Source organism: Rana temporaria, chromosome 3, assembly GCF_905171775.1.
Source record: "Rana temporaria chromosome 3, aRanTem1.1, whole genome shotgun sequence".
Taxonomy (NCBI): Eukaryota; Metazoa; Chordata; class Amphibia; order Anura; family Ranidae; genus Rana; species Rana temporaria.
This window is the reverse complement of record NC_053491.1, coordinates 48,133,527-48,156,631: the sequence shown is the minus strand read 5'-3', so window position 1 is coordinate 48,156,631 and position 23,105 is coordinate 48,133,527. Positions and strand designations below refer to the sequence as shown.

At 44.7% G+C, this 23,105-nt stretch overlaps 1 protein-coding gene across 1 annotated transcript in view; it reads right to left on the bottom strand.

Annotated features, from left to right (window-relative positions):
• TP53BP1 (tumor protein p53 binding protein 1) overlaps positions 1-22,841 on the bottom strand; it is a 151,834-nt gene extending 128,993 nt beyond the window's left edge. Inside the window, exon 1 of the mRNA XM_040342532.1 lies at positions 22,754-22,841. The gene's annotated coding sequence lies outside the window, so the exon portion shown is untranslated. The remainder of the gene's footprint in view (positions 1-22,753) is intronic.
• Positions 22,842-23,105: the final 264 nt, after the last annotated feature.

Sequence of the window (23,105 nt, the reverse complement as noted above, 5' to 3'; positions counted from 1 at the left end):
GAACAAGGCACCGGACATCTGCAGAAGAACCGGGGTTCGCCGAGTCAACAGCGGAGAGCGGCGAAGAGAGATGAAGACCCCCGGAGAGCGGAGAAGACCCCCCCCGGAGAGCGGAAGAAGAAACCCCCCCCCCGGAGAGTGGAAGAAGACCCCCGGAGAGTGGAAGAAGAAGCCCCGGAGAGTGGAAGACCCCCGGAGAGTGGAAGAAGAAGCCCCCCCTGCTAATTGAGCTAATAAAGAAGACAGGGGGGGCCTCCGGAGCAGAATAATAAATTATTTTAAAAACCCTTGTGTTGTGTGTTTACTAACTTTTACTTTTTGCCTCCAGGTGAATGGATAGGGGTACGATGTACCCCATATCCATTCACTTAGGGTGGGGGCCGGTATCTGGGGGCCCCCTTATTAAAGGGGACTCCCAGATTCCGATAAGCCCCCGCCCGCAGACCCCGACAACCAACGGCAAGGGTTGTCGGGAAGAGGTCCTGTCCTCATCAACATGGGGACAGGGTGCTCTGGGGTGGGGGGGCCCGCAGTGCGCCCCCCTGCCCCAGAGCACCCAACCCCCCCATGTTGAGGGCATGCGGCCTGGCACGGCTCAGGAGGGGGGGGCGCTCGCTCGTCCCCACTCCCATTCCTGACCGGCCGGGTAGCGTGCTTTGGATACGGGTCTGGTATGGATTGTAGGGGGACCCCCTACGTCGATTTTTCGGCGGAGGGGGGGTCTCCTTACAACCCATACAAGACCTAAGGGCCTGGTATGCTCCTGGGGGGGGAACCCATGCCGGTTTTGAATTTAAAAATTGTCGTGGAGTTCTCCCTCGGGAATGCATACCAAATGCCGTCGCTGGAATGGGCCTTTACAATGTGTGACTAACTTTCCACATTATAAAACCAGCCCTAGTTTTGCGCAGGCAAATTCGGAACTTACGCAGAAATCACAATGATGAAATGCTTTGAAAATCTGCTTAAGTCCTCATTTGCATACGCAAAGCTGCATTTCAATGAGAAATGCCCCCAGTGGCGGATGCGGTACTGCATCCTAAAATCTGACCGTGTAAGTGTCTTACACATGTCAGATTTTCTGCCTAACTTTGGAAAAAGCCTTTTGAGAATCGTTTCCAAAGTTAGGCACAGGGATACGCAGGCTGAACAGCAGTTAAGTCTGCGTATCTCTTTTGAGAATCAGGCCCTTAAAGTGTAAGTAAACCCACCTATCATTTTAAGGCAAGGAAGCTGCCATCTTGGCCTATGTTTAATCTTCAACTTCCATGATGCTGCACATGTGATCAGTTATGACACCAGCCATTGGATGGTTTAACAGTTTGGTTAAGAGCACAACCAATGTGACAGTTAGCAAACCCGGCATGCCGGAAATGTAACTGCTTTTTGAAACTGTTAGATCGACGGGTTTACTTCCGCTTTAAGCGCTAAAAATAGCGCATAAATAATGCCAGAAATACTCCTGCCCCAGCATTCTCAATGTGAAAGCCTGAGGGATTTCACACTGAGGTGATGCGCTGGCGAGAGAAAAAAAAATCTCCTGCAAGCAGCATCTTTGGAGCGGTGAGAGGAGCGGCATGTATACCGCTCCTTTACCGCTCTTTCCCATTGAAAATAATGGGACACCGCGGAGGCGCATTGCCGGCGGTATTAAGCCTTTTTCGGCCGCTAGCAGGGGTTAATACCGCACCGCTAGCGGCTGAATACCAATACAAACGGTATAGGCGCTATACCACCACCGCACCTCCCGCCACAGTGTGAAAGGGGCCTTAGAGGTGCCTTTCTTCTCTTTTATATCCTGTAAAAAAAGATGCTTTGATATACAAGTGCTTTGGATTACAAGCATGTTTCTGGAACTAATTATGCTCGCAAACACAGGTTTTACTGTATCGGGCCTTATGTAAACAGTTTTCCTGGACCTCCCCCTGCCAGCCTATCATAGGTCAGCTCCGCCCTCTCTGACCCCTCCAGGACCACCTTTTTCTTAGCCCTTAAAGGCGGCGTGTGCCTACACCAGGGTTCTTTTTTCGTCCTTGCTTCGGACGCCATGGCACCATATGTTTTATTGGGGTAGGATTTTGGAAAAGGGTCAGGGACTTCTTTGCATTTTCTCACACACAGAGCCTATTGAAATGAATAGGCTGCCCTACACGTACATGTAATTCTTGGGAATGCGTGGAAATGTGCACTCGCGTGTGTGAGCCTAGCCTAAATCCTGATGTTAGTTCACTACTTTACATTTAATGGAGAGTAGCTTTAATCTAAGCACCCAGGCTTCGGATGTAGACCTACCAGAGCGCACAGAAGCTGCGGCCTCCATTACCTTCAATGCAGCGTGAAAGAATCGCTTCACCAACTACTTGTCTTTTCCTCTCCTTTACAGACAAAGGCTTTGAAAAATCTTTCTCTAACAGAATATACAAGGTCTGATATCTGACAAGCATAACATGTAAAATCTCTACTCTGTAATTAAATCAAAATAAAGACACCAGGCTCCACGGTAGTAATTGAATGTCTATATTTGCAGGCACTCATTACTCTGCTATTTACATTTTCTTTTCGCAGTGAGGATTAAAAATCATTTTGGGTTTGAGTCACTAGAGTACATACGCCATAGCTCCCAACTGTCCCTGATTTCAAGGGATTGTCCCTGATTTGGAGCAATGTCCCTCTGTCCCTCTTTCCTCCTCATTTGTCCCTCATTTTGGTCTGATCCATAAAGTTGTATATAAAATGCACTTTATATCTATCAAAAAGTGTTTCCCAGCGCTAAACCTTTCATCCGATTTCTAAATTGCTGCATTTGTACATTTTAGAAGCCAATATAAAGGAATAGTAGTGGTAAAAAAAAAAAGCCCTTGTGGATTAAATAATTTTTTGGGGGGGTTTATGCTCCTTTAAGGGGGTGTGACAGGGGGGCGTGTCTTATGCCTACATATGTTTGTTAGTAGGTGTCCCTCATTCCCATCTCAAAATGTTGGGAGGTATGGCTAAACCTTTCATCCAATTTCTAAATTGCTGCATTTGTAAATTTCAAAAGGAATGGTGGGCCAGATTCACGAATATCTACGGCGGCGTAACGTATCCCCTTTACGTTACGCCGCCGCAAGTTTTTGGCCTAAGTGCTTGATTCACAAAGCACTTGCCTGTAAACTTGCGGCGGCGTGGCGTAAAGCCGTCCGGCGCAAGCCCGCCTAATTCAAATGGGGCGTGTACCATTTAAATTAGGCGCGTTCCCGCGCCGAACGTTCTGCGCATGCTCCGTTTGGAAATTTCCCGCCGTGCTTTGCGCGAAATTACGGCGCCCCCGACGTGTTTTTTGAACGGCGACATGCGTAACGTACTTTCACATTCCCGGACGTCTTACGAAAAAAAAAAAAAAAAACGTGGGAACGACGGCCATACTTTAACATGAATGGTGTAATTTTACACCATCTAAATAGCACTCTTAACTTTACGACGCGAAAAACCGACGTAAGAGAATGCGACGAACGCGCGTACCTTCGTGGATCGCCGTAAACAGCTAATTTGCATACCCGACGCTGGAAAACGACGCGAACTCCACCCAGCGGCCGCCGGAAAAAAATTACACCTACGATCCGAAGGCGTACGCCTGTCGGATCTTTGCCAAAAGGCGGCGTATCTTGGTTTGAGGATTCCAAATCAAGATACGACGCGGCACATTTGAAAATACTCCGGCGTATCAGTAGATACGCTGGCGTATTACTGCTGTGAATCTGGCCCGGTATTGGTACAAAAAGCACTTGTGGGTTTAACTAATATATATATATATTTTTTTATAATTCTTTTTAACCACTTGCTTACTGGGCACATATACCCCCCTCTTGCCCAGGTGAAATTTCAGCTTCCCGCACTACGTCGCTTTAACTGACAATTGCGCGGTCGTGCGACGTGGCTCCCAAACAAAATTGGCGTCCTTTTTTTCCCACAAATAGAGCTTTCTTTTGGTGGTATTTGATCACCTCTGCGGTTTTTATTTGTTGCGCTATAAACAAAAAAGAACGACAATTTTGGAAAAAAATACAATATTTTTTACTTGTTGCTAAAATAAATAACCCAATTTTTTTTAAAAAAACATTTTTTTTTTTCAGTTTAGGCCGATACGTATTCTTCTACATATTTTTGGTAAAAAAAAAAAATCGCAATAAGCGTCTGGTTTGCGCAAAAGTTATAGCGCCTACAAAATAGGGGACAGAATTTTTTTTTTTTATTATTTTTTTTTTACTAGTAATGGCGGTGATCTGCGATTTTTACTGGGACTGCGACATTATATCTAACTGTGGGGGAAGGGGGGGTGACTGGGGGAGGTGACCGATCTGTGTCCCTATGTACAAGAGACACAGACACGTCCCTGACAGCACGCTGTCTCTGTGAGAGTCGGCAATGAGAAATGATCTCATATGTTTACATATGAGTACATCTCTCATTGGCCGCACAGATCGCCTACCAAACGGCCACTCCGATTGGCCGTTCACGGCGATCTGTGATTGGCTGTGTCCAAGGGACACGGCCAGCACAGAAGTTCCCCGCTGCGCGCTCGGGAGCGCGCGCGGGGAACAAGGAAAGGGGCGGCCGTAAAAAGACTGCGTCCCAGAGAAGTAGAGCCACCCTGCGGCCGTATATAGTCGTACGGCCGTCGGGAAGTGGTTAAGGGGCATTGAAGGAGACATGTCCTATGCCTACATGTTTTTGCTAATAGGTGTCCCTCGTTCCCATCAAAAAGTTGTGAGCCTACCTTCCAACTTTTTGAGATGCGAATGAGGGACACCTATCAGCAAAAGTATGCAGGCATAGGACACACCCATTGCCACGCCCCCTTAAAGGAGAATTGTCCAAAAAAACAAGATTGGTTAAACCCACAAGAGCTTTTTTTTTTACCATTACTATTCCTTTATATTGGCTTTTGGAATTTACAAATGCAGCAATTTAGAAATTGGATGAAAGGGTTGGTGATGGAAAACACTTTTTGATAGACAAAAAGTGCATTTTATATACATCTATATAGATCAGACCAAAATTAGGGACACATGAGGAGGAATGAGGGACAGAGGATCATTGCTCCAAATCAGGCACAGTCCCTCGAAATCAGGGACAGTTGAGAGCTATGGTTGTGAGGTATACCTATGAATTGCTCTCCCCACCCCCAACAAAGCAAACATATATTTACAATCCATAGATTAGAGGTGGTCAACTTACTTACACTTCCCAAATTTTTGAGATGGGAATGAGGGACACCTATTAGCAAAAGTATGTAGGCATAGGACACGCCCCCTGCCACACCCCCTTAACCACTTGACCACTGGGCACTTAAACCCCCTTAAAGCGGGGGTTCACCCTTAGAGGGCACTTTTCCCCCTTAGCTTCCTGCTCGTTTTCTCTAGGGGAATCGGCTATTTGTTTTAAAATATGTGCAGTACTTACCCGTTTACGAGATGCATCCTCTCCGTCGCTTCCGGGTTTGGGCTGCGGGAATTGGCGTTCCTTCTTGATTGACAGTCTTCCGAGAGGCTTCCGACGGTCGCATCCATCGCGTCACGATTTTCCGAAAGAAGCCGAACGTCGGTGCGCAGGCGCAGTATAGAGCCGCACCGACTTTGGCTTCTTTCGGCTACGAGTGACGCGATGGATGCGACCGTCGGAAGCCTCTCGGAAGACTGTCAATCAAGAAGGAACGCCCGCTCCCGAAGACCCATACCCGGAAGCGACGGAAGAAGATGCAGCTCGAAAACGGGTAAGTACTGCTCATATTTTATTACAAATAGCCGATTCCCCTAGACCGAACGAGCAGGAAGCTAAGGGGAGAAAATTTTTTTTTTAATAAATGGGTGAACTCCCGCTTTAATAACCAGACCAATTTTCAGCTTTCGGTGCTCTCACATTTTGAATGACAATTACTCAGTCATACAACACTGTACCCATATGAAATTTTTGTCCTTTTTTTTCACACAAATAGAGCTTTCTTTTGGTGGTATTTAATCACCTTTGGGGTTTTTTTTTTTTTTTGCGCTATAAGAGAAAAAAAGACTGAAAATTCTGTAAAAAAAATGTTTTTTCTTCGTTTCTGTTATAAAATTTAGCAAATTAGTAATTTTTCTTCATAAATTTTGGCCAAAATTTATGAAGAAAAATTACTAATTTGCTAAATTTTATAACAGAAACGAAGAAAAAACATTTTTTTGTACAGAATTTTCAGTCTTTTTTTCTCTTATAGCGCAAAAAAAAAAAAAAAATTATACTGCTACATATCCTTGGTAAAAATAAGTACAAATTGGTAAAAAAAAAAGATTTATAAAAAAAAAATAAGTACAAATTGGTGGATATTATTTGGTCTTTGTGAAAGTTATAGAGTCCACAAGCTATGGTGCCAATATCCGAAAATTGATCACACCTGATGTACTGACGGCCTATCTCATTTCTTGAGACCCTAACATGCCAGAAAAGTACAAATACCCCCCAAATGGCCAATTCTTGGAAAGAAGACATTCCAAGGTATTTAGAAAGAGGCATGGTGAGTTTTTTGAAGTTGTAATTTTTTCCCACAATTCTTTGCAAAATCAAGATTTTCTTTTCTTTTATTTTTTTTCACAAAATTGTTATATTAGCGGGTTATTTCGCACACACAGAATATGCATACCACAAATTACACCCCAAGACACATTCTGCTATTCCTCCCGAGTATGGCGATACCTCATGTGTGAGACCTTTACAGAGCGTGGCCACATACAGAGGCCCAACATGCAGGGAGCACCTTCAGGCCAATTCTGACATTTCTCTTCTACATGTAAAAATCATCATTTATTTTCTAGAAAATTACATAGAAACCCAAAACATTATATATGTTTTTTTTAGCAAAGACCTTAGAGAATACAATGGTGGTCGTTGCAACTTTTTATCTCGCACGGTATTTGCGTAGCAATTTTTCTAACAGTTTTGTGCCTTAAAAGAAAACAGTAAAGTTAACCCAATGTTTTTGCATAATGTGAAAGATAAAGTTACGCCGAGTAAATAGATACCCAACATGTCACCCTTCAAAATTGCACACGCTCGTGGAATGGCGCCATATTTCGCTACTTAAAAATCCCCATAGGCGACGTTTTAAATATTTTTACTGGTTACATGTTTTTAGTTACAGAGGAGGTCTAGGGCCAAAATTATTGCTCTCGCTCTAACATTCGCAGCGATACCTCACATGTGTGGTTTGAACACCGTTTTCATATGTGGGCGGAACTTACGTATGCGTTCGCTTCCGGGGACGGGGAATGTAAACATCCCTTGCAATAGGAATATGGCATGACAGGTCCTCTTTACAGTAAGATATGGGGTATGGCAGGGTATTGCACAGTATGGGGCAGGGATGTCTGAGCATGGATGGATGGATGGCTGGATCTGTGACTGCAATTGTCACAGATCCAGCCCACAGCGCTGCTACCATCCGCTCTCTCCCTCTCCTCTCACACTGTACAGATAGGTACAGAGAGGGGAGGGAAGAACCGGCGTCATCACATGACGCCGGTTTGTTTACAAGTGATCGCTCCGTCATTGGATGTCCGCTGAAAAAAAAATATTAAAAGCCAGCAACTACAAATACTGCAGCTGATGACTTTTAATATATGGCCACTTACCTGTCCTGGAGTCCAGCGCCGCCCGCAGCAGAGGATGAGCGATCGCTCGTCACTCTGCTGCCCCCCCCCGCCATTCCTCAGTGAGGGAACCAGGAAGTGAAGCGCTCCGGCTTCACTGCCCGGTTCCCTACGGCGCATGCGTGAGTATCTGCACCCCCCTCCCCCCTGAAAGGTGTCAAATGTGACACCGGAGGGGGGGAGAGTTCCGATCAGCGGGAGTTCCACTTTAGGGTGGAGCTCCGCTTTAACCACTTCCGGACCGCCGCATGTACATTTACGTCGGCTGAATGGCATGGACAGGCACATTGGCGTACCTGTACGTCCCTGCCTAGACGTGGGTCGGGGGTCCGATCGGGACCCCCCCGGTACATGCGGCGGTTCCCGTGGCTTCAGGAGCGATCCGGGACGAGGGCGCGGCTATTCGTTTCTAGCCGCCCCCTCGCGATTGCTCCCCGGAGCTGAAGAACGGGGAGAGCCGTATGTAAACACGGCTTCCCCGTGCTTCACTGTGGCGAATGCATCGATCGAGTGATCCCTTTTATAGGGAGACTCGATCGATGACGTCAGACCTACAGCCACACCCCCCTACAGTTGTAAACACACACTATGTGAACCCTAACTCCTACAGCGCCCCCCTGTGGTTAACTCCCAAACTGCAACTGTCATTTTCACAATAAACAATGCAATTTAATTGCATTTTTTGCTGTGAAAATGACAATGGTCCCAAAAATGTGTCAAAATTGTCCGAAGTGTCCGCCATAATGTCGCAGTCACGAAAAAAATCGCTGATCGACGCCATTAGTAGTAAAAAATAAATAAATAATAAAACTATCCCCTATTGCGCAAACCAATCGATAAACGCTTATTGCGATTTTTTTTACCAAAAATAGGTAGAAGAATACGTATCGGCCTAAACTGAGGAAAAAAAAAATGTATATATGTTTTTGGGGGATATTTATTATAGCAAAAAGTAAAAAATATTGCATTTTTTTCAAAATTGTCGCTCTATTTTTGTTTATAGCGCAAAAAATAAAAACCGCAGAGGTGATCAAATACCACCAAAAGAAAGCTCTGTTTGTGGGAAAGAAAGGACGCCAACTTTGGGAGCCACGTCGCACGACCGCGCAATTGTCTGTTAAAGCGACGCAGTGCCGAATTGTAAAAACCCCTTGGGTCATTTAGCAGCATATTGGTCTGGTCCTTAAGTGGTTAAATAATAAATACAATTTTCTGAGCTTATTATTTCACTGCCCTGCTTTTTACACTTTCAATCTTCTCAACATCATCTGTATTGTTCCGCCATGATCCTCCCTTTGCTGCTGTGATCTGTGGGTTGTCTTCTTCTATGATACAAGCGCCCGCTGCTCTCTCAGTCTAGACGGAATAATGTCTGTATTCATTGTTAAACGGGTTTAACTAAATAAAGGAAAATGTTGGCACACCTGTACCTCACTTCTAAGCAGTAGACAGAGCATGTACTTAGATGCTAAAGGACAAAGTGTCACCTAACCATTATTGTTGGCACCAGCATCTAATTTAATCTGTAGCTTTTCTCCCTATTCAAGCAAAGCAGTGAATAAAAATAAAATCCTACTTGTCTTTAGAATGGTTCTGGGAAGATAGAAATATGGAAGCTGACATTGTGGATTGTTTTTAGAAGATGTATGCTCCACCTTGAACCTGCCATCACTACCCTGTAAGTCAACAAAGAAGCCTGTGGGGCACGCTTACTGTGTGTCTTAAAACCCCTTCCCGACCGCCGCATGTACATATACGTTGGCAGAATGGCACGTACAGGCACATTGGCGTACCTGTACGTCCCTGCCTAGACGTGGGTCGGGGGTCCGATCGGGACCCCCCCCCCCCGCGACTTGCAGCGGTCGGGTCCCCTCGGGGAGCGATCCGGGACGACGGCGCGGCTATTTGTTTTTAGCCGCTCCGTCGCGATCGCTCCCCGGAGCTGAAGAACGGGGAGAGCCGTATGTAAACACAGCTTCCCCGTGCTTCACTATGGCGCTGCATCGATCGAGTGATCCCTTATATAGGGAGACTCGATCGATGACGTCATTCCTACAGCCACACCCCCCTACAGTTGTAAACACACACACAGTGTACACCAAATCCTACAGCGCCCCCTGTGGTTAACTCCCAAACTGCAACTGTCATTTTCACAATAAAGAATGCAATTTAAATGCATTTTTTGCTGTGAAAATGACAAAAATCCCAAAAATGTGTCAAAATTGTCCGAAGTGTCCGCCATAATGTCGCAGTCACGAAAAAAATCGCTGATCACCGCCATTAGTAGTAAAAAAAAAAAGAAATTAATAAAAATGCAATAAAACTATCCCCTATTTTGTAAACGCTATAAATTTTGCGCAAACCAATCGATAAACGCTTATTGCGATTTTTTTTACCAAAAATAGGTACAAGAATACGTATCGGCCTAAACTGAGGAAAAAAAAAAATTTATATATGTTTTTGGGGGATATTTATTACAGCAAAAAGTAAAAAATATTGCATTTTTTTCAAAATTGTCGCTCTATTTTTGTTTATAGCGCAAAAAATAAAAACCGCCGAGGTGATCGAATACCACCAAAAGAAAGCTCTATTTGTGGGGAAAAAAGGACGCCAATTTTGTTTGGGAGCCACGTCGCACGACCGCGCAATTGTCTGTTAAAGCGACGCAGTCCCAAACTGTAAAAACACCTTGGGTCTTTGGGCAGCAATATGGTCCGGGGCTTTTAAACCCCTCAGAACCAATCACTTTCGTTTTACAAACCATCACTGCCCTCTATTGGCTCTGTGTCTCTGTACTTCACAGAAGAATGAAACTAGATGCATAAACGAAACTGAAACTACAGGTACATTGTGGGCCAGATTCACGTAGCTGCGGCGCAGCGTAACGTAACCCGTTTACGTTACACCGCCGCAAGTTTTCAGATTTAGTGCCCGATCCACAAAGCACTTACCTGGAAACTTGCGGCGGTGTATCGTAAAGACGTCCGGCGCAAGGCGGGCCAATTCAAATGGGCGTGTGCCATTTAAATTAGGCGCGCTCCCGCGCCGGACCTACTGGGCATGTTCCGTTTCGCAATTCCCGTCGTGCTTTGCGGGCAGTGACGTAATTTTTTCGAACGGCGACGCGCGTAGCGTAATTCCGTATTCCCGGACGGCTTACGCAAACGACGTTCATTTTTAAATTTCGACGCGGGAACGACGGCCATAGTTTAGACAGCAATACGTTTGCTGACTAAAGTTAGGGCACCAAAAACGACGAATAACTTTGCGACGGGAAACTAGACTAGCGGCGACGTAGCGAACGCGAAAATCCGTCGTGGATCGCCGTAACTCCTAATTTGCATACCCGACGCTGGTTTACGATGCGAACTCCCCCCAGCGGTGGCCGCGGTATTGCATCCTAAGATCCGACAGTGTAAAACAATTACACCTGTCGGATCTTATGGATATCTATCCGTAATTGATTCTATGAAACATAGCAGCAGACATGCAAAGGTCTGCACCAGGGAACACAAGCCGGCGTATTTTACGTTGGATGTGTCTGGCTGGGCGTAGGTTACGTTCACGCCGTACGCAGTGATCCGGCGTAGTTTAGGCAGTTGTTCCAACGTGGTTGTGAGCATGCGCGGGGGGATGCGCCCACGTCTCGGCGCATGCGCAGTTTGTGATACGTATCTGTCTGGCGCTCGGCCCATCATTTGCATGGGGTCACGCCTCATTTGCATGGCTCACGCCCACTTCCACCTACGCCGGCGTACGCCTTCGAAACCCAGCGCAGCGTTGGGAGCACTGGCTTGGTGAATTCCATGCTTGCCTCTCTGCGCTGCGTTGGCGTAGCGTACATTGTTTGCGCTACGGCGGCGTAATGTGCGCCCGCTCTCTGTGAATCTGGGCCTATGTCTCTATACCCTGTAAACAGTCATTTCAGCAAAAAAAATTTTTCCCTTTACAACTCCTTTAAGACTTTTTTTTAGACTTCACTAGCTGCTTGCTTGTTATCTGTCATGGACTTACTACATTACTGACTCAGAGGCGGCTCTAGGCTTTGTGAGGCCTAGGCAAAACCGAGGCATGAGGCCCCACTCACAGCCATAATGGGAAAAATAACTCAAGCGATAAAAAAAAATTAACTGTACAAATTGCATATATTAAGAGCTTTAAAGTGCTGCTGTCCATTCTCTCTATCTCGGTGCTGGTGTCAGTGCTCTCTATCTCAGTGCTGGTGTCAGTGCTCTCTATCTCAGGTCTGGTGTCAGTGCTCTCTATCTCAGTGCAGGTGTCAGTGCTCTCTATCTCAGGTCTGGTGTCAGTGCTCTCTATCTCAGTGCAGGTGTCAGTGCTCTCTATCTCAGTGCTGGTGTCAGTGTCCTCTATCTCGGTGCTGGTGTCAGTGTCCTCTATCTCGGTGCTGGTGTCAGTGCTCTCTATCTCAGTGCTGGTGTCAGTGTCCTCTATCTCGGTGCTGGTGTCAGTGCTCTCTATCTCAGTGCTGGTGTCAGTACTCTCTATCTCGGTGCTGGTGTCAGTGCTCTCTATCTCGGTGCTGGTGCCAGTGCTCTCTATCTCAGTTCTGGTGCCAGTGCGCTCTATCTCGGTGCTGGTGTCAGTGCGCTCTATCTCAGTGCTGGTGCCAGTACTCTCTATCTCAGTGCTGGTGCCAGTACTCTCTATCTCAGTGCTGGTGTCAGTGCTCTCTATCTCAGTGCTGGTGCCAGTGCTCTCTATCTCGGTGCTGGGGTCAGTGCTCTCTATAAGAGAAAAAAAGACTGAAAATTCTGTAAAAAAAATGTTTTTTCTTCGTTTCTGTTATAAAATTTAGCAAATTAGTAATTTTTCTTCATAAATTGTGGCCAACATTTATACTGCTACATATCTTTGGTAAAAATAAGTACAAATTGGTCAATAAAAAAGATTTATCAAAAAAAAAAAAAAATATGTACATATTGGTGGATATTATTTGGTCTTTGTGAAAGTTATAGAGTCCACAAGCTATGGTGCCAATATCTGAAAATTGATCACACCTGATGTACTGACAGCCTATCTCATTTCTTGAGGCCCTAACATGTCAGAAAAGTACAAATACCCCCCAATTTTTGGAAAGAAGACATTCCAAGGTATTTAGAAAGAGGCACGGTGAGTTTTTTGAAGTTGTAATTTTTTCCCACAATTCTTTGCAAAATCAAGATTTTTTTTCTTTAATTTTTTTTTCACAAAATTGTTATATTAGCAGGTTATTTCTTACACACAGCATATGCATACCACAAATTACACCCCAAAACACATTCTGCTATTCCTCCCGAGTATGGTAATACCACATGTGTGTGACTTTTACACAGCGTGGCCACATACAGAGGCCCGACATGCAGGGAGTACCATCAGGTGTTCTGGAACACCCAGACCAATTCAGACATTTCTCTCCTATATGTAAAAATCATCATTTATTTGCTGGAAAATTACATAGAACCCCAAAACATTATATATGCTTTTTTAGCAAAGACCTTAGAGAATACAATTTATGGGAAAAAAACAGTTTTCTGCTTTAAAAAAAACAAACAGTAAAGTTAACCCAGTGTTATCAGCAGAGAGGCCAATCAGCAGGCAGTGCCAGCGCAGAATGCAGAGTGCCCAGCCCACCACGACTAAGGATCAGCACTGGAGCCCTGCATAGGTGGTGGTAAGGGCAGGGCGGAGGGAGGGGTCAGGGGCGGTCACAGGATTGAGCTGTCCTGACTGTTGCACTGATAATCAGGAGGAAGGGAGTTGGGGGGATGGGTCAGGGGTGTATATAAAGGCCAATGGCTGTGGCTGAGGGATGCTGGAGGAGCAGGGATGGGAGCTGGCACTCTCTCATGCTGGTGGTAGCTGGCTGCAGAAGGGGTTGTGGCATGTTAGCTGTGCTGTGCCTCTCCCTGCAGCTGGAGCCCCGGGTCCCCCCTCCTTGATTGACAGCCCCAGAGAGGGGCGGCCCAGACACCTCTTCAGCTCTTCTCTCCTACCTCCCCCTTCCATTGGCTCCATACAGCCTCCTCTTCCCCTCTGCTTAACAGTCGAATGCCGGATGCCTCCTCCGGGTGTGAGGGGATCAGCGCAGCATTCCAGTGGGGGGTGAAGGGGGGATCTGCGTTTCCGAAGCAGCGGGAATATTTATTTTCATTATTTTTAAATTCACTTTTTAAATATAAATACCCCTGTAATACACAAGCTTAATGTATTCTAGTAAAGTTAGTCTGTAAACTAAGGTCCGTTTTGTTAGGTTGTTACAGCATTTAGACACTTTATAAAATAGAAATTGACTGGGGCCATCTTAAGTGTGGGCATCATGAAGCCAGACTGTATGACTTCCTGGATTTCAGCCTTGCAAATCTCGCACATGCTCAGTGCTGCACAAGCAGTGTCAGATCAGGTTTCAGCACCTGTGCTGTCCAAGTCACATGATTCTTTGAGACTGGGGAGTGCACAGACTGCTGGAAAGTTACACCCACTACATTCCCAGGAGTCTGTGCGGTGTAGGTTAGGAAGCATTAAGCACCTAGGTGCAGGAAGTGGGAAGATTAACTATTCTGCCTAGCAACAACACTTTGAAGGCATCTAAAAAAAAAAAAAAAATTTGTAAAGGACTAATGACATTTTTTTAAAACTACTGATGTAATGTTATATTTATGGGTGGAACTCCACTTTAATGAACACAGGTCAGGCTGCATTGGTAATGGGCACAGGTCAGGATGCATTGTTAATGGGCACAGGTCAGGCTGCATTATTAATGGGCACAGGTCAGGCTGCATTATTAATGGGCACAGGTCAGCAGGGGCGGACTGACCATTGAGTCACTCGGGCACTGCCCGAGGGCCCCATGCCACTAGGGGGCCCCATCAGGGTTGCCAGGCTCAGTAAAACCAGGGACAGTATGTAAAAATCTATGTTTTTTTTTTATCTGTCCCTGATATGTCCGAAACCGACATGCTTTTGATGTGAAAATCCAGAGATTTTAGCTGCCCCGCCTCTGCACTGCCTCCTGGCGTGGTGGCCATCTGTAAGCCCGGGGGCCCCATAATCTTCTATTGCCCGGGGGCCCCATAATCTTCTATTGCCCGGGGGCCCCATAATATTCTATTGCCCAGGGGCCCCATAATATTCTATTGCCCAGGGGCCCCATGAGTTGTCAGTCCGCCCCTGCAGGTCAGGCTGCATTTCATGGCACTGGTCAGGTTGCATTTTATGGGCACTGGTAAATATTTTAGTACACTATTTGGTTCAGAATATTTTTTTCTTGTTTTCCTCCTCTAAAACCTAGGTGCATCTTATGGTCAGGTACGTCTTATGGAGCGAAAAATACGGTATATGGTAGAGTCATCCATGAATTCACTACAGCACCCTACACAAACTGTTGGCGAGCCTGGAAGGAGTATTACCAATACAATACAGCTTCTCTGTAAACCATCATCACCTAGGTACCACAAGTGGAAACAGGGGTGAAGTAAGACTTTTTCAAATTTTAGTTATTGGTTGTACAACTTTCTCAACTCTTTTACTCCAGAGAAACCTTTGAAATATTCTTCAGGTCTTGGGGAGTCCTTGCTAAAAATAAATATATATATATATATATACCTATAATTCATGGAATTATCTCCCTAAACTGTAGAATACTTCAAATATAAGAATACATTTTATGACATACCTAGCATATTTGGCACCCTGAACATATTTTTTTTTATATATATATACCCTACTGCGCTGTACAATTTTTTGTTGTAATAATCTTAAATTAAATCAATAATAGCAGAAAAGAGATGTAGACAGTACAAATTGTGGGGTCCCCTAACCCCCATGCTTTGGTGGCAGTGTCAGATTTAATAGTGGGCAAAAAAGGCAACTGCCCTCGGCCCCCTAGCAGAAGGGGCCCCCTTCCCAAACAAAAGTAATATAAAACAATATAAAAAATTATATAAAATAATTAAAAATAAATAGTAATAAAATATAGAACAAGAATAATGATTAAATACTTTCGTTTATTAACCACTTAAGCCCCGGACCATTTCCCTTTCCAAAGACCAGGCCACTTTTTGCGATTCGGCACTGCGTCTCTTTAACTGACATTTGCGCGGTCGTGCGACATGGCTCCCAAACAAAATTGGCGTCCTTTTTTCCCCCACAAATAGATCTTTCTTTTGGTGGTATTTGATAACCTCCGCATTTTTTTTTTTTTTGCGCTATAAACAAAAATAGAGCGACAATATTGAAAACATTTAATATTTTTAACTTTTTTCTATAATAAATATACCAAAAAAATATTAAAAAAAATATATTTTTTCCTTCAGTTTAGGCCGATACGTATTCTTCTACATATTTTTGGTAAAAAATCGCAATAAGCGTTAATTGATTGGTTTGTACAAATGTTATAGCGTCTACAAAACAGGGGATAGGTTTTATGGCATTTTTATTAATCATTTTTTTTTTTAGTAATGGTGGCGATCTGCATTTTTTATCGTGACTGCGACTTTATGGCAGACACATCGGACACTTTTGACACCATTTTGGGACCATTGTCATTTTTGCAGCGATCAGTGCTATAAAAATGCACTGATTACTGTAAAAATTACACTGGCAGTGAAGGGCTTAACCCATAGGGGGCGCTGAAGGGATTAAGTGTGACCTAGGGAGTGCTTCTAACTGTTAGGGGGCGTGGCTTGCCGTGACACATCACTGATCGCTGTTCCAAATGACAGGGAACAGACAATCAGTGACAGTGTCACTAGGCAGAACAGGGAGATGCATGTTTTTCACTTGCCTCTTCCCTTTCTGCAGCTCTGTGACCCAATCGCGGGACACCGGCAGACATTCTGTCGACGTAAAAGAAAAAGAAAAAAGTGGGAAGAATAGTGTCCCGTCATTTTTGTCAGTGGGAAGAATAGTGTCCCGTCATTGGTGTCAGTGGGAAGAATAGTGTCCCATCGTTGGTGTCAGTGGGAAGAATAGTATCCCATTGTTGGTGTCAGTGGGAAGAATAGTGTCCCGTCATTGGTGTCAGTGGAAAGAATAGTGTCCCGTTGTTTGTGTCAGTGGGAAGAATAGTGTCCCATTGTTGGTGTCAGTGGGAAGAATAGTGTCCCATTGTTGGTGTCAGTGGGAGGGATAGTGCCCCATCATTGGTGCCAGTGGGAAGAATAGTGTCCCATTGTTGGTGTCAGTGGGAAGAATAATGTCCCATCGTTGGTGTCAGTGGTAAGAATAGTGTCCCATCGTTGGTGTCAGTGGTAAGAATAGTGTCCCGTCGTTGGTGTCAGTGGGAAGAATAGTGTCCCGTCGTTGGTGTCAGTGGGAAGAATTGTGTCCCATCGTTGGTGTCAGTTGGAAGAAATAGTGCCCCATTGTTGATGTCAGAAACAGCGTATATATCCCCCATTGTTGGTGTCAGTGGGAGGAATAGTGTCTTGCATCAATGGGAGGAAAAGTGTCTCAAAAATAATATAATTATCTCAAGTAAAATACAAATATAAACATAAACTGTATTCTAACATCCAGATTCATACCTAGAAAACTACCAAGAAGACTTCTGATTCATCTGTGTAGTGTTTTGCCAGCCGGTCCGGTGGAGGAGAAGCCTGGGGAGCCCGTGGGGGTTAACCCTGTGTCCCCCCCCCCCAAAGAGAAAACAGACTCCTATGTGATGATGGTAATAAAAAATCACAATCATCACTTAGGAGTCTGTTTTCTCTTGGTCTTCTTGGTAGTTTTCTAGGGATGAATATGTTTATACAGTTTATTCTTATATTTTACTTGAGATAATTTGTCCTCCCTGCCCACTCTCTTTGCCCAGGACATGGTGTATGTAACAAGCTCTATTAGGATACCATTACAAAAATGTAAAGCAACATGACGCAGTATATTGTAAGTTTTTAATGTTTAATATTTCTTGGTAAAATAATTATTTGCTAATGTTTATATACGTTATTTGTCAATACTATGTTTTTATATCTTTGCGGTATATGTACAAATTTGTGCTCCAATCTAAGGCCCTGATGAAGCAGGACTCCCCACGAAACACGTAGGCCAGTTTTCTCGATTCTTCAGCCAGGACCAGCACATCCTGGATAGACTTACAGTAACTGTGGTTTTAACCAGTTGTATTAATTTTTTTTTAAACTAACCATTTGTATATGGAAATTAAAGATTTGTTTATTTTTTAAGCCTATTTAGTATGTCAGCCCTCAAAATTTACACTCGCCTGCTCGCATTTTGCGAGTAAATTTTGAGGGCTGACGAGTGTGGGCTGCCTGGAAGGAGGGGGGGGGGCGAGCAAGGAGAGGAGAGGAGCCGGAGCCGCCGCCGCCTGGTTGTTCAAAGCGCGGGGAACATAACAGCTTTCAATTCAATAGCTGTGTTACCCGCCGCAAGCCGTCATATACAGCCCCTCCCCCTTGTCCGGGCACTTTGATAGACAGATCACCCATCCCAGGATTGGACGCGTGATCTGTCTATCAAAGTTTCCCCGACAAGGGGGGAGGGGCTGTATATGACGGCTTGCGGCGGGTAACACAGCTATTAAATTGAAAGCTGTTATGTTTCCCGCACTTTGAACAACCAGGCGGCGGCGGCTCCGGCTCCTCTCCTCTCTCTTACCCAGCACAGGTAGGCTGCAATGTGAGGGAACTCTAGCTGCAATGTGGGGGAACTCTGGCTGCAATGTGGGGGAACTCTGGCTGCAATGTGGGGGAACTCTGGCTGCAATGTGGGGGAACTCTGGCTGCAATGTGGGGGAACTCTGGCTGCAATGTGGGGGAACTCTGGCTGCAATGTGGGGGAACTCTGGCTGCAATGTGGGGGGACTCTGGCTGCAATGTGGGGGAAATCTGGCTGCAATGTGAGGGAAATCTGGCTGCAATGTGGGGGAACTCTGGCTGCAATGTGGGGGGACTCTGGCTGAATTGGGGACATTTTGCTGCACTGGGGACACGTGGCTGCACTGGGGACACATGCTGCATTGGTAGACATGGGCAGGCTGCATTTTTGGGCACGGAAAAAGTTGTTGTTAATATTTATTTTTATAACTTAATTCTGCATAAAACATTTAAGTGTGATTTCATAAGATTTATGAGGGCGTGTCTAAGGGCGGGATTAGGGGGCGGGACATTGTAGGGGTTGGGCGGGGCAACTCGTGGGGAGTACGCCTTGAGGCCTGGCTAGTAGCTCAGGACTTGAAATTTTGAGCCCTGTAGTATGTATTTATTAGACCCTGCATAGTACATGTAAAGTCCCACCCCATTTTCCTTCTCATTTGGTAGTTATCAATGTAAGGGGTCACTTCTACATTGACTACCAATTTAAGGGGTCACTTCTACACCGATCACCAATGTAAGGGGTCACTTCTGTACTGACCACCAATGTAAAAGGGTCCATTTCTACGCTAACTATCAATGTAAGGAGTCACTTCTACACTGACCACCAATGTAAGGGGTCACTTCTACACTGACCACAATTGTAAGGGGTCACTTCTACACTGACCACAATTGTAAGGGGTCACTTCTACCATGACCACCAATGTAAGGGGTTAATTCTGTACTGACCACCAATGTAAGGGGTCATGCTGACTATCAATGTAAAGGTTCACTTCTACACTGACCACCAATATAAGGGGTCAGTGTGCACTGATCACCAATGTAAAGGGGTTCACTTCTACGCTGACCTTCAATGTAAGGGGTCACTTCTACACTGACCACCAATGTAAGGGGTCACTTCTGCACTGACCACCAATATAAGGGGTCAGTCTGCACTGATCACCAATGTAAAGGGGTTCACTTCTGCACTGACCACCAATGTAAAGGGGTCCACTTATACGCTGACTATCAATGTAAGGGGTCACTTTTACATTGACCACCAATGTAAGGGGTCACTTTTACACTGACCACCAATGTAAGGGGTCACTTCTACACTGACCACCAATGTAAGGGGTCACTTCTACACTGACCACCAATGTAAGGGGTCACTTCTACACTGATCTCCAATGTAAGGGGTCACTTCTACACTGACTACCAATGTAAGGGGCCACTTTTACACTGACTACCAATGTAAGGGGCCACTTTTACACTGATCACCAATGTAAGGGGTCACTTCTACACTGACCACCAATGTAAGGGGTCACTTCTACACTGATCTCCAATGTAAGGGGTCACTTCTACACTGACCACCAATGTAAGGGGTCACTTCTACACTGATCTCCAATGTAAGGGGTCACTTCTACACTGACTACCAATGTAAGAGGTCACTTCTACACTGATCTCCAGTGTAAAGGGTCACCTCTACACTGATCTCCAATGTAAGGGGTCACTTTTACACTGATCACCAATGTAAGGGGTCACTTCTGTACTGACCACCAATGTAAAAGGGTCCATTTCTACGCTAACTATCATTGTAAGGAGTCACTTCTACACTGACCACCAATGTAAGGGGTCACTTCTACACTGACCACCAATGTAAGGGGTCACTTCTACTCTGACCACAATTGTAAGGGGTCACTTCTACACTGACCACAATTGTAAGGGGTCACTTCTACCATAACCACCAATGTAAGGGGTTAATTCTGTACTGACCACCAATGTAAGGGGTCATGCTGACTATCAATGTAAAGGTTCACTTCTACACTGACCACCAATATAAGGGGTCAGTGTGCACTGATCACCAATGTAAAGGGGTTCACTTCTACGCTGACCTTCAATGTAAGGGGTCACTTCTACACTGACCACCAATGTAAGGGGTCACTTCTGCACTGACCACCAATGTAAAGGGGTCCACTTATACGCTGACTATCAATGTAAGGGGTCAATTTTACATTGACCACCAATGTAAGGGGTCACTTTTACACTGATCACCAATGTAAGGGGTCACTTCTACACTGATCACCAAAGGGGCCACTTTTACACTGACCACCAATGTAAGGGGTCACTTCTACACTGATCACCAATGTAAGGGGTCACTTATACACTGATCACCAATGTAAGGGGTCACTTATACACTGATCACCAATGTAAGAGGCCACTTTTACACTGATCACCAATGTAAGGGGTCACTTCTACACTGATCTCCAATGAAAGGGGGTCACTTCTACACTGATTACCAATGTAAGGGGTCACTTCTACACTGATCTCCAATGTAAGGGGGTCACTTCTACACTGACTACCAATGTAAGGGGTCACTTATACACTGATCACCAATGTAAGGGGGTCACTTCTACACTGACTACCAATGTAAGGGGTCACTTATACACTGATCACCAATGTAAGGGGTTCACTTCTACACTGAATACCATTGTAAGGGGTCACTTCTACACTGACTACCAATGTAAGGGGTCACTTCTACACTGATCACCAATGTAAGGGGTCACTTCTACACTGATCACCAAAGGGGCCACTTTTACACTGATCACTAATGTAAGGGGTCACTTCTACACTGATCTCCAATGTAAGGGGTCACTTATACACTGATCACCAATGTAAGGGGTCACTTCTACACTGACCACCAATGTAAGGGGTCACTTCTACACTGATCTCCAATGTAAGGGGTCACTTCTACACTGACTACCAATGTAAGAGGTCACTTCTACACTGATCTCCAATGTAAAGGGTCACCTCTACACTGATCTCCAATGTAAGGGGTCACTTTTACACTGATCACCAATGTAAGGGGCCACTTTTACACTGATCACCAATGTAAGGGGTCACTTCTACACTGATCACCAATGTAAGAGGTCATTACAGTTTTCCCTGTCTGTGTTTATTTTCTGGCCATTAATTACTATTTGTTTCACCCCATGACTATTACGTAACCCCATTCTTTATTCTTTTATTTAAAATGTACTATGAGCTGTAGGTCTAATAATTTTAGTAGGGTTTCCATAAGACCTACAAGCTATTCCCCTGGGGTAAAAAGGTTGAGAAACACTGGGCTACAGCTGGATAAATTGTGGCCTTTCAAGGACCTGCCTGGGCATGCTAAGTCTTGTAGTTCATTGGCATTCAGAACTACCCGGATGACTGGTGGCTAGACTGAATGGTCCAATTGTCTTCACCAGACTTCATTACTCTCTCTATTCCAATAGACAGACGGCAGACCTGATGTATTACTAACATACTAAGAACATTTCTTCATTTTCTTCAATCCTTCTACTGTCATGCAACATTCACCTCGTTCCTGATCGTCGTGCGATTAAACCAGGAATAGGATTTATTGCTTTTTAATGCTTCCCGGTGATCTGAGTCTGTGTACCATTTCTGTTAAATCATTACAGAGAACAAAGCCCTTGTCCACCTACTCCCTATAGACATGTATCTATATTGTATTTATATTTTTTTCTAATATATATATATATATATATATATATATATATATATATATATATATATATTTATATATACATACATATATATATATATATATATATATATATATATATATTTGTTTCTGATCAATAGAACAATATTGCAATTGCTTAACATTATTTTTCCTTATATTGAATGCCGTCGTCGCTCGTTTGTACATCCCAACTGCTCGGTGTCAACCAAATCAGACGACCTGCATACGTATGTAAACAGATGTGCATGGGCTGCACTGCTAATACAGACGTGTAAATAAACAATACGGCTTTACAAGAGTGACATCATCCAACATTATAGACACAACAGGCTTGAGCTGGTACTCCTCCAGCAGGAGACTGCAGGGCAAAGGATGCTTGCAGAAATCTCAGTTCATTCTTCTTTAGGCAGAGAACAAAGAAGCTCTCCTCTACAGAAGAAGGACCAAGCTACAATGAGGTTCCATGGATGTCATCCCCCCCAAGACATGCCAAGTTCTGGGGTGCTCAGACCTTGCTAATGCCATCTGCTACTCCTAGGACATGATATACGTCATAGCATCCCTTGTAATGGGGGAATGAATGAAAGCATTACGCAGCAAACCTACCATTGTGCACTTCAGATTCTATGATTGCCCCCCCCCCTCCCTCCTTCCCCCACCATTTTTGAACCCTTGCTTTTAAATATCCTGAAAGCAGAGGCATGCATGATCCTAACCAATGTTCAGATGTTAATGCAGATTTACTATACCTCAATGGGCTCAGCAGCTGTAGAAAGGAAAGCAGGCAAGGATGGGAGGAACACAAGCAAGAATGGTTTCTGCTGCTGTAAGGATGCTGTTCATATGGGCTGCAGTTCACTAGACTGCCAGTGGGGGAGCTGCTGCTTCAATAGGTGGAGTTTTTGGTAATGACAAATGACAATCAATTATTGTTGTAGAACATTAATGGCTCATTCAATCATTTTTGTATTTCAACATTGTGTAGTTTATTCTATTCCATTGCATCAAAAACGATTCCGGAGATAGTTTTACAGTGTAAACTGTAGGATTTTTAAACCCATAGCTTTCCAACTGCTATGGGACTACAAGTTCCAGCACCCT